Raw genomic sequence first — 12,901 nt, forward strand, 5'->3', positions numbered from 1 at the left:
CATCTACAACATTCATTTTCAAACATTGCTTTAATCAAAGCAATATTCTATATGTGAAATTACAAAAATATGTACACATATAAAATGTTGCTTTTTCTCTCTGCTTCCTGTGTGTGGATCTAAATTTAATCAGCCAGCTTCTTGCTGCATTCACATACCTTCCTTGTCTGTTGCCTTGCCTTCCCCTTTTCCTCTCCTCCACGGAGAGCTGCATACAGGGAGCAGAACCAGCTGAAAGAGAGATGTGTGCTACAGACAGCAAGGCTGGAGGGCAGAACAATCTGTGCCCACTGGAACCAAAAGTTCAGCTGCTGGACACAGGCCTACAAGATTTGCTGATTGCCTGACTCCATTTCAGTCTCGTTTTGGTCAAAACTTCCCTCCCTATGTCTCCATTCTTCCATTCTGAAATGGGAATGTGCATTCTGTGCCCTTATATGCTGGAAGAATGTAAATTCTATTAAAAATTTTACAGAGTGTTACAGTTAACAGATTGCCTTGAGTCTCAAAGAGACTTCATACTTTTGAACAGTGTCAAGACTGTTAAAGAGTGGGCACTTTTGAAGACTAAATGCATTTTGCATCATGACATGGCCATGAGCCTAGGGGAACCAAGGATAGAATGTTGTACCTTCAATATGAAATCTAACCCCTACAAAAGCTAGTAGCCCAATTAAAAATGGGGTACAGATCTAAACAGAGAATTCTCTCAATAGAGGAAATTCAAATGGCTGAGAAACACTGGAAATAGTCAACATCCTTAGCCATCAGAGAACTGCAAATTAAAATTACTTTGAGATTCCATCTTACACCTGTCAGAATGACTATAATCAATAATACAAAGTCAGCTCATGCTGGCAAAGATGTGGAGCAAAGGTAACACTCCTCCATTGCTGACGGGAGTGCAAACTTGTACAGTCACTGTGGAAATCAGTATGGTGGTTCCTCAGAAAGATGGGACTTGATCAACCTTAAGATCCAGCTATCATACTTTGGGGCATATATCCAAAGGATGCTTCATCCTACCAAAGAAACGCTTGTCAACCATGTTCATTGCTGCTCTATTCATAAAAGTCATAAATTAGAAACGACCTAGATATCCCTCAACAGAAATAAATAAAACATGGTACAATTACACACTGGAGTATTACTCAGCTTGTAAAAAAAAAAAAAATGACATAATAAAATTTGCAGGCAAATGGAAGGAACTAGAAAAAAAATCATCTTGAATGAGGTAACCTAAACCCAGAAAGATAAATATGGTGTATATGCACTTATGTCTGAATATTAGCTGTAGATAATCAAGCTACAATCTGTAGACCCAGTATAGGTGTTTGAATAAGAATGGCCCCCACAGGCTCATATATTTGAATGCTTGGTCATTAGGGGGTAACACTAGGAGGTGTGACCTTGTTGGAGGAAGTGTGTCACTGGAGGTGGGCTTTGGGGTTTCAAATGCTCAAGCCAGGCTCAGTGTCTCTCTCTCTTCCTGCAGATCCAGCTGTAGAACTCTCAGCTACCTCTCTAGTACCATGTCTGCCTGCAGGCTGCCATGCTTCCTGCCATGTTGATAATGGACTAAATCTCTAAACTGCAAGCATACCTCAATTAAATGTTTTCCTTTATAGGATTTGCCATGGTCATGGTGTTTCTTCACAGCACTAAAAGCACTATGATACCCAGAGAGGTTGGGCATAGAGAAAGGGACTTGGGGGACACCTGTATCTCCCTGGGAGAGAGAAACAGAATAGATTCTATAGGTAAACAGGGTAGGGGTGAGAGACAAAAATGAGAGAATCAAGTGGGAAGGGGGAAGGGAGGTGGGATTGAAGGAGGAAATGAGGAGACAGCTAGAATTGAAGGACATCTGAGGGGTAGTTTGGAAACCTAATGCAGTAGAAACTTCCTGTGTATATGCAGGTGACTCTAATGAAGTCTCCAAATAACGGAAGAGATGGAAACTCCAACTGACCATCTCTTGTCACCAAATGAAGCTTCCAGTACTGGGACTGGGTTTCATCCTATTGAGTTGTGGGCCAAAGGGTCCCATGGAAATCCCTGAACAATTCAGGTTGCTGCCAAGGCAACAGGTTGTTCTACACAAACTGACACTAAAGCCCCAATGCTGAAGACAACGCCCACACCCACACAACTCATTGAACATGGACAGATCAAGCTGGTGCCTACATAGAACCTTCACCCCCGTGTTCTAGAGTCTTTGACATGGAAAGACGCTCTGAAGGCTACCAAAAGAGAAACGTAAACACCAACCCAAACACAAACCCTTTGATCTACAATCTGTCCAGCCTGAAAAATGTGCTAGGGCAATGGTGGCCCAACCTTGTGGGAGTAACCAAGCGATGTTACCAAGGCCCACTCCAGGACAGGGAGCCCATAGCCGACACTGGTGACCAAGAACCAGAGACTAGATAGCCCAGAGACCTAGGGCAAAACCAAATACTACTTACCTTAAAAAAAAAAAAAAGTAACAACGAAATGACTCCTAATGATATTCTGCTATACTCACAGATGGATCAGTATCTTATTCAGTCATCATCAGAGAGGCTTCCTCCTGCAGCAGATGGGGACAAATACAGAGACCCACAGCCAGACATTATGCAGAGAGAGAGAGAGAGAGAGAGAGAGAGAGAGAGAGAGAGAGAGAGAGAGAGAGAGAGACCTTTGAACACTCAGCTCTAAATGGGATAGCTCCATCAAATCCCTCCCCTCAGAGCTCAGGGAACCCCACGGAAGAGTAGGTAGAAAGAGTAAGGGAGAGAGGATGGAGAACACCAGGGAAAAAAGATCCTCTAAAGCAACTAACTGAGTGAAGTTCATATGCACTTACAGAGACTCACAATCACAAAGAAGCAGCAATCACAGGGCCAGCATGGGGCTCTTTTATTTTTCTGTTGGCTTGGCTTGTCCAATTTTGATGTGATGGTTTTTGTTTTGTCGAATTTTATTTTATTTTGTTATGTTTTGATGTTTTCTCTTAGAAGCCTGTTCTTCTCTAGAACAGATAGAAAGATAGTGAATCTGGATGGGAGAGGAGGTAGGGAGGAATTGGAAGGAGTGGAGGGAGGGGAACCTGTATTCAGATTACATTGTATAGGGGGGAAAACATGTTTAATAAAAGGAGAGGAAAGAAAGAGAAAGAAAGAAATGTCCTCAATAAGCTCATGTATTCAAACACTTAGAACCCAGCTGGTGAATTAAGTAGTTTGTGTAGGTTACAGAACCTTTAGGAGGTAAAGTCTTCTAGAGGAAGTATGTCGCCTGGGGGTGGGTTGGTGGAGTCAGGCTTTGAGGGTTTATAGCCTTGCCCTACTTCCTGCTCGCTCACGCTCGCTCACTCTCCCTCTCTCTCCTTCTTGTGTGCTCCATGCCTCCTGCTTGTTGTCAGGCCTTACCCTCTGTGATAGATTCTATTACTCCAGAACCGTAAGTCAAAATAAACTCCCTTTCTCCTCTATAACAAACAAATAAATGCTACTTTTATCTGTTTTATACATTGCAATAAAACAAAATTCTTGACTTGGGGGAAAAAAGGTTCTCTGCTATTTAAAAGAAAAAAAAGTCTGAAAGCATAATAATGTCATGTGTCTTCACACCACTTGCAGGAGGCTGTGGGGATTATTTCATAAGCCTGAGAACCAGTCTGTCAGGAATAAAGATATGCTAAAGAGACATTTCTGTGCTTCCTCTAGGCTATGAGACTATTGAGACAATAGACCCTCAACCTGTAATTTCCCCAGGAATCTCATGCTGGCAGAAAGGAAACACAGAAACCCAGTGCAGCCAAAGAGGCACTCGTCTCCAGTGAGCTCACACTGTTTGGACACTTTGTCAGAATACCCTGCAGGAAAGACTAGAGTCAGAGACAACGGTGGGTTAATGATGTGGGGACCACACCTTGACCAGAGCTACTTAGTTATGCATACCTCTTGCATATTTAAACCTAAACCTTCTGTCAGGACTCTGAAGGCAGATTGGGATAAATGGATTCCACTAGACTTTTGTGTTCCTCCTCTTGAGGCAGCCACATTAAATAAGTCCTCTTCTCTTGTCTTTCATTGTTTGTGTCTTTAACTAGCTTGTTGAGGGCAGGTTGCCTAGTCGACCATGTCAGGTCTGCCAGGGCCCAGGCTACAGCCCCCAAAACCCTGGTAGCAATAAAGGTTAATGTCTCTACAAAACAGCAGCCTACTTTTTCTTTCTTCTGCTATGTTTCTACTCATCAACTTATCCCTAAGCTATCCTAGACTAAAATGCACTGTCTTGTTTTCCAGTTTGATATAGTGAAGGAGGAATGTGACTGTTAGGTTTAAAAGTCAACTTGCCACAACTTAAGACAATGACTCTTGCATGGCAGGCCAGCATTGGAGAAGAAATCATTTATCATGCCCTACATCTCAGAATGGCAGTCAAGCACTGTCTTGAATGTGGCCCATTGTTTGAGACCTCTAGGGACTGGGAAGCAAGGAACATTCACATTTCAGGGAGCCAGAGGAGTTGGTGTCTAGATGGGAGAAGACCAGAAAAAGCGACTATGATAGACAGTGCTGGGCACAAACCCATGGAGTTTAAGCAGTGGGAGGGTCCCACAGTAAAAGCTGCTCTGGTGTTTGGCCCTGCCCTCTATGGCAAGAAACGGTCTCATCATCTAAGGATTAGTGTGGCCAATGGATTGCTTGAACTACAGAGTTGCCTTACCGATGTATATAATTGACTGCTGGACAGATAATCACCCAGACAAAAACAAATTAGGAAAAAAAAACTTAAGTTAAATTGTACCATAGATCAAATGGACTTAACAGACATGTGAGTCTATATAACAGCTAGAACATACTTTTTTTTTGAAACTTTTTTTTTTAAACTTTCTCCAAAGTAGATCACATTTTAGGCCATAAAGGAGTCTTAATAAGTAAGTATGAGAGAATCTAAGTAAGTGCTTGGACCTTATCAGAACATATTGGAATGAAATTAGCAATCAATAGAAAGAGAAACTCTACAAACACAGAGAGATTTAACAATATACTCTCAATTATTTTTTGAATTATAAAAATGAATTGGTTTCATTATAATATGATAATAGGTTTCACAGGATATTTTCATACATGCTTTTCTCTCCCACAACATACTTTTGAACAATCCAGTGGATCACTAGAGAAATTCAGGGAAGAATTTTAAAAATTCCTAGAATCGGCCGGGCGGTGGTGGCACACACCTTTAATCCCAGCACTCGGGAGGCAGAGCCAGGCGGATCTCTGTGAGTTTGAGGGCAGCCTGGGCTACCAAGTGAATTCCAGGAGAGGAGCAAAGCTACACAGAGAAACCCTGTCTCGAAAAACCAAAAAAAAAAAAAAATTCCTAGAATCAAGTGAAAATGAAAACACCTTCAAGAATCTTTGGCAGTTCTGAAAGATTTGTAAGTATGAATGCTTACATTTAAATATCAGAGTGATTTCAAATAAATAACCTAAATACCTGCTGCAAAGTCTTAGAAAAACAAGAAATGAATTAAACACAAAGTTAACAGATGGAAAGAAATGAAGGGCATAAAATAATGAAGCAGAGGCTGAAGGAACAGTAGAAAGATCAAAGAAATGAGAGGTTGGTGTTTTAGAAATAAACAATATTGACAACATTAGCCCAAATAATCAGAGAGAGAATGAGAAGATTCTAGTTAATAAAAGTGCAGAGAAAAGAGTTATCACAGCAGAAACCAACCAAGTGTAGAGGACCATTAGAGAATGCTTTGAAAAGTAGGAAAAATCTAAAAGAAATGGATAAATTTATAGACCCATATAAGCTACCAATATTAAATCAAAGGGATTTTTTAACTAAAATACATGTAAATCAATGAGACTGGGGGAGGGGGACACACTGGGCCTCTTTACTGTCTTTCCATGACACCATAATGGTGTGCACAAGTGTCCTGGGGAATTCTCTCAAGAGCATCAACAATGACGAAAAGAGAAGCAAATACTAGGCTGCATCATGCTCTGCCCCAAAGTCACTGACTGTAACTCTGATAAAGAAACAGGGTCCCATTAGCGAGTCTGAAATCACTGAGGATGAGGAAGCTGGCAAGGACTATCCTGAACCTCACAGGCAGGTTAATCAAGTGCGGACGGCTCGGCCCCAGACTTGAAGAGCTGCTCGAAGACCTAGTAAAAGGATAGAATACTCTGTCCCCATCCTGTCAGACAGTACTGACAACTTCACCCGGCATCATGAACATGAAAAACGAAGATGAAGACACAGGAGGGAAAGTCTTGGGATTCCTTTTATAAATATACAAAACATGTCTAGGTAAAATGCCTCAGTAGGGAGGTCACTGGGAAAATAGAAGGGAACCTTGCCTATCTTAAAGAAGACCAACAACAGCACCCCTAACTAGTCCATACAAAAGAGGAAAGGATGGCTCCAAACTTCTCCTGGGAGGCCAGAATTAACCTGACAAGTAAGAAAACAACAGGGAGAAAAAAAAAAAAAACTAGAGTCCAGTTCTCCTGATGAACACAGATGCAGAAATCATCATACATCATGACTGCGACGACTATTCTTTGTTGTCAACTTGATTATATCTGGAATTAACTAAAAGCTGAAAATGGCAGGGCACACCTGTGAAGGACTTTTGATTTATTAAATCATTTCAAGTGAGAAGATCCACTTTTTTTTTTTTTTTTTTTTTTTTTTGGTTTTTCGAGACAGGGTTTCTCCGTGTAGCTTTGTGCCTTTCCTGGAACTCACTCTGTAGACCAGGCTGGCCTCGAACTCACAGAGATTCACCTGCCTCTGCCTCCCGAGTGCTGGGATTAAAGGCATGCGCCACCACCGCCAGGCTCGAGAAGATCCACTTCTAAGGCAGATCTTTTGACATGGGAAGATCCACCTTGAATCTGTCCACACCTTCTTCTGGCAGCCTATATAAAGTACATGGAAGAGGAAACTTTGTCTCTTTGCCTGTTTGCCCTCACCCTCGCTGGCAAGTCCATTCCTTCACTGGCACTACAGTCCATTTCTTCAGGATTCTGGCATATGCTGAAGACCAGCTGAGACATCCAGCCTCATGGACTGAACAACTACTGGATTCTTGGACCTCTTATTGTACCAGCTGGACCACAGCCTGCAAACCATTCTAATACATACATTCTAATGAACCCCATACATTTTCTTATATATTCATTATATATGTATATTTATATAGATACATATATACATTCTATAAGTTCTATTCCTCTAGAGAACTTGACTAATACAAAGACCAAGTCAGTTTCATTCTACGAATGAAACATGGTTTAATATATGCAAATTAATAAGTATAATACAGCAAGCACATAAAGATTTAAAGACATAAATCATATGATCATCTCAATAAATGTGTTAAAGCCTTTGACAAAGTTAAACATTCCTTCATAATAAAAGCTCTGAAGAAACTAGGAGTAGAAAGAACATACGTCAATGTGACAAAGCTTATATACTATAAGCCTTTATCAAACATGCTAAATGGGGAAGTCTGAAAGCATTTTCTTTAAAACCTGAAAAAAAGACTCTTAGTCAATATAGTGCTTGAAGTTTTAGCTATACCATTACTTAAGCCAAGAGAATTAAATAAAGGGGATACAAACAGTGAAGGAAGAATAATAGCAAACTGTCCCTATTTGCCTAAGATGGTCCTCTATTTGAAAGGCCCTAAAGACTCTACCAAGAAACCCTTAGATCTGACATTTTCAACAAAATAGCAGACTACAAAAGTCTCAACAAACTTGCTAAGAGAGACATAGGGAAAAACAAAATCCCACTCACAATAGATTTTTAAAAAACTGAGAATAATTCTAACCAATGAGGTGAAAGACTGACTTGCACAATTAAATTTTTAAAACACTTAAGGAAAATAATAAGCAGACATAAGAATATGGAAAACCTACCCCATGCTCATGGACCAAAAGAATTAATATTGTAAAGTGACTATGTTATCAAGAGCAACCTTCAGATTCAATGCACTTCCCATCAAAAATGCCAAAGATATTCATCATACAAAAGAAAATCTCTCCAAAAATTCACATGAAGTAAAAAACCAACAACAACAACAACAACAACAAAAAAAAACACTCAAAGCAATCCTGAGCAATGCTGGAAGTATCACAAAATTATACTACTGGGCCATAATAACAAAAATAAAGATGTAAGTCAGTGGGATAGAAAACTCACAAACTCACATAGCTACAGCTGTCTAACTGTTTTACAGATGTGCTAAAGCACAGGTAGAAGAGAAAACTAAATAAACATCACATATTCCTCTTGCTGGTGTGACAGATGCTGACAAAGCATCTCAAGGAAACTAGTTTATGTGGTTCATAGTTTATGTGGTTCAAAGCTTAGTGTGGTTCATAGTTTATGTTGTTCATAGTTTATGTGGTTCATAGTTTAGTGTGGCTCATACCTTAGTGTGGTTCATAGTTTATGTGGTTCATAGCTTAGTATGGTTCACAGTTTAGTGTGGTTCATAGTTTAGGGTGGCTCATAGCTTAGTATGGTTTACAGTTTAGTGTGGTTAATAGTTTAGTGTGGTTCACAGTTTAGTGTGGTTCACAGTTTAGGGTGGTTCATAGTTTAGTGTGGTTCATAGCTTAGTGTGGTTCATAGTTTAGAGTGGTTCACAGTTCAGTGTGGTTCACAGTTCAGTGTGGTTCATAGTTTAGTGTGGTTCACAGTTTAGAGTGGTTCACAGTTCAGTGTGGTTCATAGTTTAGTGTGGTTCACAGTTCAGTGTGGTTCACAGTTTAGTGTGGTTCACAGTTCAGTGCAGTTCATAGTTTAGAGTGGTTCACAGTTCAGTGTGGTTCATAGTTTAGTGTGGTTCACAGTTCAGTGTGGTTCATAGTTTAGTGTGGTTCACAGTTTAGTGTGGTTCACAGTTTAGTGTGGTTCACAGTTTAGTGTGGTTCACAGTTCAGTGTAGTTCATAGTTTAGTGTGGTTCATAGCTTAGTGTGGTTCATAATTTAGAGTGGTTCATAGCTTACGGTGGTTCATAGCTTAGGGTGGTTCATAGTTTAGTGTGGTTCATAGTTTACGTGGTTCATAGCTTAGTGTGGTTCACAGTTTAGCGTGGTTCATAGCTTAGTGTGGTTCATAGCTTAGTGTGGTTCACAGTTTAGCGTGGTTCATAGCTTAGTGTGGTTCATAGCTTAGTGTGGTTCACAGTTTAGTGTGGTTCACAGCTTAGGGTGGTTCACAGTTTAGTGTGGTTCATAGTTTAGTGTGGTTCATAGTTTAGAGTGGTTCATAGTTTAGGGTTCCACCTATCACGGGCAGGGGGCACCACAGCAGAAGCAGAAGCCAGTTGGTCTCATTGTATCCAGTCAGAAAGCAGGAAAGGAAAAATAAAGTGATCAAGTTAAAACTGCCACCAGAGGAAGCCTGTCTTCCTCAGAGCATCTCAGGCCCACAAGGACTAGAAACAATCAACAGCTTACTTAGGGTCAGAATCTTTGGAGTCTCAAGTGTAACTACACTGACACTCTTCTCATTCCTAAATCTAAACAATTCACTTCATAAAACCACTTTAATTTCACTTATAAAAGGAAATTCTTTAAGAGAAATAAGTAAATTCATCTACTTTGTAACTTTGACTTTTCTTTAGTTAGTTCTTAAGCCTTGTTATAAATTACATCTTTTGAGCACCATAACTTCCGCCCCAGAAACACAGTGTATCAAATGCAAAGATACCGTCCTGCTTGGGTTTCTAGTGCTGTGATAAAACATCATGATCAAAGGCAACTTGGGGAGGAAAGGGTTTATTTGGCTTACAAGTTAAGATCCATCCTGAAGGGAAATCAAGGCAGTAACTACTCAAGGAAGGAACCTGGACGCAGGAACTGATGCAGGAAGAGTGAGTCTTACTGGCTTGCTACCCATGGCTTTCCATTCCAGCATTCCCTCGGCTTGTGTTTTCTTTATTGCCTCTATTTCAATTTTCAAGTTTTCAATTGTTTCCTTCACCTGTTTGACTGCTTTTTCTTGGTTTTCTTGACTTTCTTTAAGGGATTTATTGATTTCTTCCAAGCTTGCTCAGCCTGCTTTCTTATACAACTAAGGACCAACTGCCAGGGGTAATACCACCCATAATGGGCTGGGCCCTCCCACATCAATCATTAATCAAGAAAATGCCCCCACAGACTTGCCAGGCCAATCTAAATTGAGGTTCCTTGTTCCCAAACGACTCTAGCTTGTTCAAGCTGACAAGAAACTAACACAGATACCTAATACAACTCTCTCTGGAGAAGCTACACTCATGTCTTGTATCTTCTCTTTTCTCCTCCTCCTTCCACCCTCCTCCACTTCACACTTTAAAAAAGTACATACTAGTTCTTATCTCTGCTTGACTAACTTGTTAACTTTGCTTCTCTCCACCCATCCTCAAGTTCTTTTCTGCAGCATAGTTAAGAATTTAGCTTTGACTGGGTGGTGGTCCCATAGGAAGCAGTCCTGGGCCATGTCTCCCTGTCATAAATAGAATAATATGTCTTTTTGTTTTGTTTGAAGAGAGGGTTAAGTCTTTTAGCATGTTCTTGAGGCTGTGAGACCCACAGAAGACGTGTTTTATTTTAGAGACATGGATCAGTTACCTATATCTCTGCCCAATCAGCTATAAAGTGAGGCTGCCATACCTTTTTCCTTTTTAGGTTTTTTTTTTTTTTTTTTTTTTTTTTTGGTTTTTCGAGACAGGGTTTCTCTGTGTAGCTTTGCGCCTTTCCTGGAACTCACTCGGTAGCCCAGGCTGGCCTCGAACTCACAGAGATCCGCCTGGCCCTGCCTCCCAAGTGCTGGGATTAAAGGCGTGCGCCACCACCGCCCGGCCCTTTTTAGTTATCTTGCAAAGAATTTTACAAAGGACACTGATAAACAGTCAAGTGGAAGATGCACAGTCAATGTGAAGCATCCATGCTCCCTCTGGATAAGCTACTTTCCAGGAACCTTGACATATTCATCTATGTAAAGTTCTCTGTGTCCTTTTGGGTTTTAGACCTAGTTGATTATATCACTGGTCATGGGAAATCAACTCAACTTTTAGACCCTCTACCCTCACTATAGTAGGGGCAAATGTAGCTGAAAGTCTAACTTTCAAGAAAGTTGATTTACCTGGAAACCAATACTTCTATCCAGGATCCACCCCATATTCTCATTAGTAGGCAAAAAGATGCATCATTTGGAGATTTTAAGAATTTCAGGGTCTGTGTACCCCTAAACTTAAATATGTATTTTTATTATACCACATATCATACATAGATTAAATATCTACTAGTTAATAACTTTCTCATAATCAACTCATAATAATAAAATCAAATTTTACAGCCAAAAAAGACCATATTCTTTCAGTACCCAAAGTTAGTTCCACTATTTTAACCATTCTTATTTTCAAATAATGATAACCAAATGCTTTTTGAAAATCCTCTGGCAATTAGCCGTAGTTATCTTGGTAACTTAAATCATTTTAGATGCATGTTTAGAATTTTTATATTTAATCCTACCTGGAGAGTAATTTCCACAGTGGTATTTCCTGACACTAAAACCCAGACTTCATGTCTCTAGCATAATCTTGCCTGACAGTGGCTTTAACTTCAGTGAGTGTGCGTGCATCATCTTCCCAGCAGTGTGGCTGGCCTGGGCTTGCTGGAAACAGCTGCTTCGGTGAAGCAGCCCTTCCCATGTCACACTCTAAACCATTCTCACAGACTGGATAAGGAAGTACTGTGCTTTAACATAAACGTGAGCTGTGAAAGCACTCCTCTCCCCTCACCCACTAATGAGCTTGAGGAAACCAGATAGCTTCCTATTCTCCACAGCAGAACTGCCAGGACATCCCATCTCACTCTTTTCTTCCTTCATCTCTTTGCTATACAACCTGGAGATGAAATGTTTTATGTATGACAGGAAAAGTAACATATCATTAAAGGAGGCAAACACGGAAAACCTAATAGTCACATAACCACAAAGATTCCCCAAACTGTTCTCACTTTTAATATTGAAAACAAATAATTTTATGTTAAATAAAAAATGTCTGAGACCCTAGTCTATATCCTCTAAAATTTTGAACAAATATATTTGATATGAAAACAGCATTTTATCCAAATATCAAATATTACAGTGAATATTTGAACAGCAAACACAAACACTCCTAATCCCAATCACAGACTATGTTGTGAAATGTTAATGTATTTAAATTTTTTAATTATACATGGAATTAACTGGAATACTGTACTTTAAACAATTCATTATTAATATTTCATTCATATTAAAATAGTAAGAACACAAACAAATGATCTCCAAAGCAGGAAATTTTCAAAAGCAAATTATATGTTGTGGGAAGTTTGACAATGGCTTCTAAAAAATGTTAACTGTAAATAGTCTACAGTCTATACAGATCTCCATACAAGTGATTAATATCTCTTTTAAGAAAAACAGTAAATAATAATGCTGTACTAACATAAACATAAAAAGACAATACTAAAATATACTTACACCTCTTAATCAGACTAAATTAATAAGGTAGATTTAATTAATAGTCACGGTTTCACAATAATTTTAGTGAATAAGGTATTAAATTCCAGAAAATCCTTGTCCCAGAATAATCATTATTTAAACAAATGTTAAATAAATAGCATAATATTAATTTCTAAAGATACCCAGGAAGGAAACCATTCATCCTATATTGCCAGGATACGGTTCTGGTAAGAGGAGGAACAAGATGCATACATATCGCCAACCCTACCCATAGTAGCCATTTGGAGAAACTGCTCTCCACCTATCCCACTACATGGAAAGCCAAAAGACAGTCCACAAAAATGAATAACATGTGTTTTTGTGTTTTCTTCTTGCTTGCTTGGTTT

The 12,901-nt window shown here is 39.5% G+C and overlaps 1 protein-coding gene across 3 annotated transcripts in view; it reads right to left on the minus strand.

Annotated features, from left to right (window-relative positions):
- Wdpcp (WD repeat containing planar cell polarity effector) overlaps window positions 1-12,901 on the minus strand; it is a 292,873-nt gene that overhangs the window by 261,639 nt on the left and 18,333 nt on the right. The window contains exon 1 of one of the 3 annotated variants that reach the window (XM_059275370.1): window positions 159-277. The exons of the other annotated variants lie outside the window; for them this stretch is intronic. The gene's annotated coding sequence lies outside the window, so the exon portion shown is untranslated. Of the gene's footprint in view, window positions 1-158; window positions 278-12,901 lie in introns of those variants that run through there. 3 annotated transcript variants of the gene reach the window in all.

The sequence above is a fragment of the Peromyscus eremicus genome, chromosome 10 (assembly GCF_949786415.1).
Source record: "Peromyscus eremicus chromosome 10, PerEre_H2_v1, whole genome shotgun sequence".
Taxonomy (NCBI): Eukaryota; Metazoa; Chordata; class Mammalia; order Rodentia; family Cricetidae; genus Peromyscus; species Peromyscus eremicus.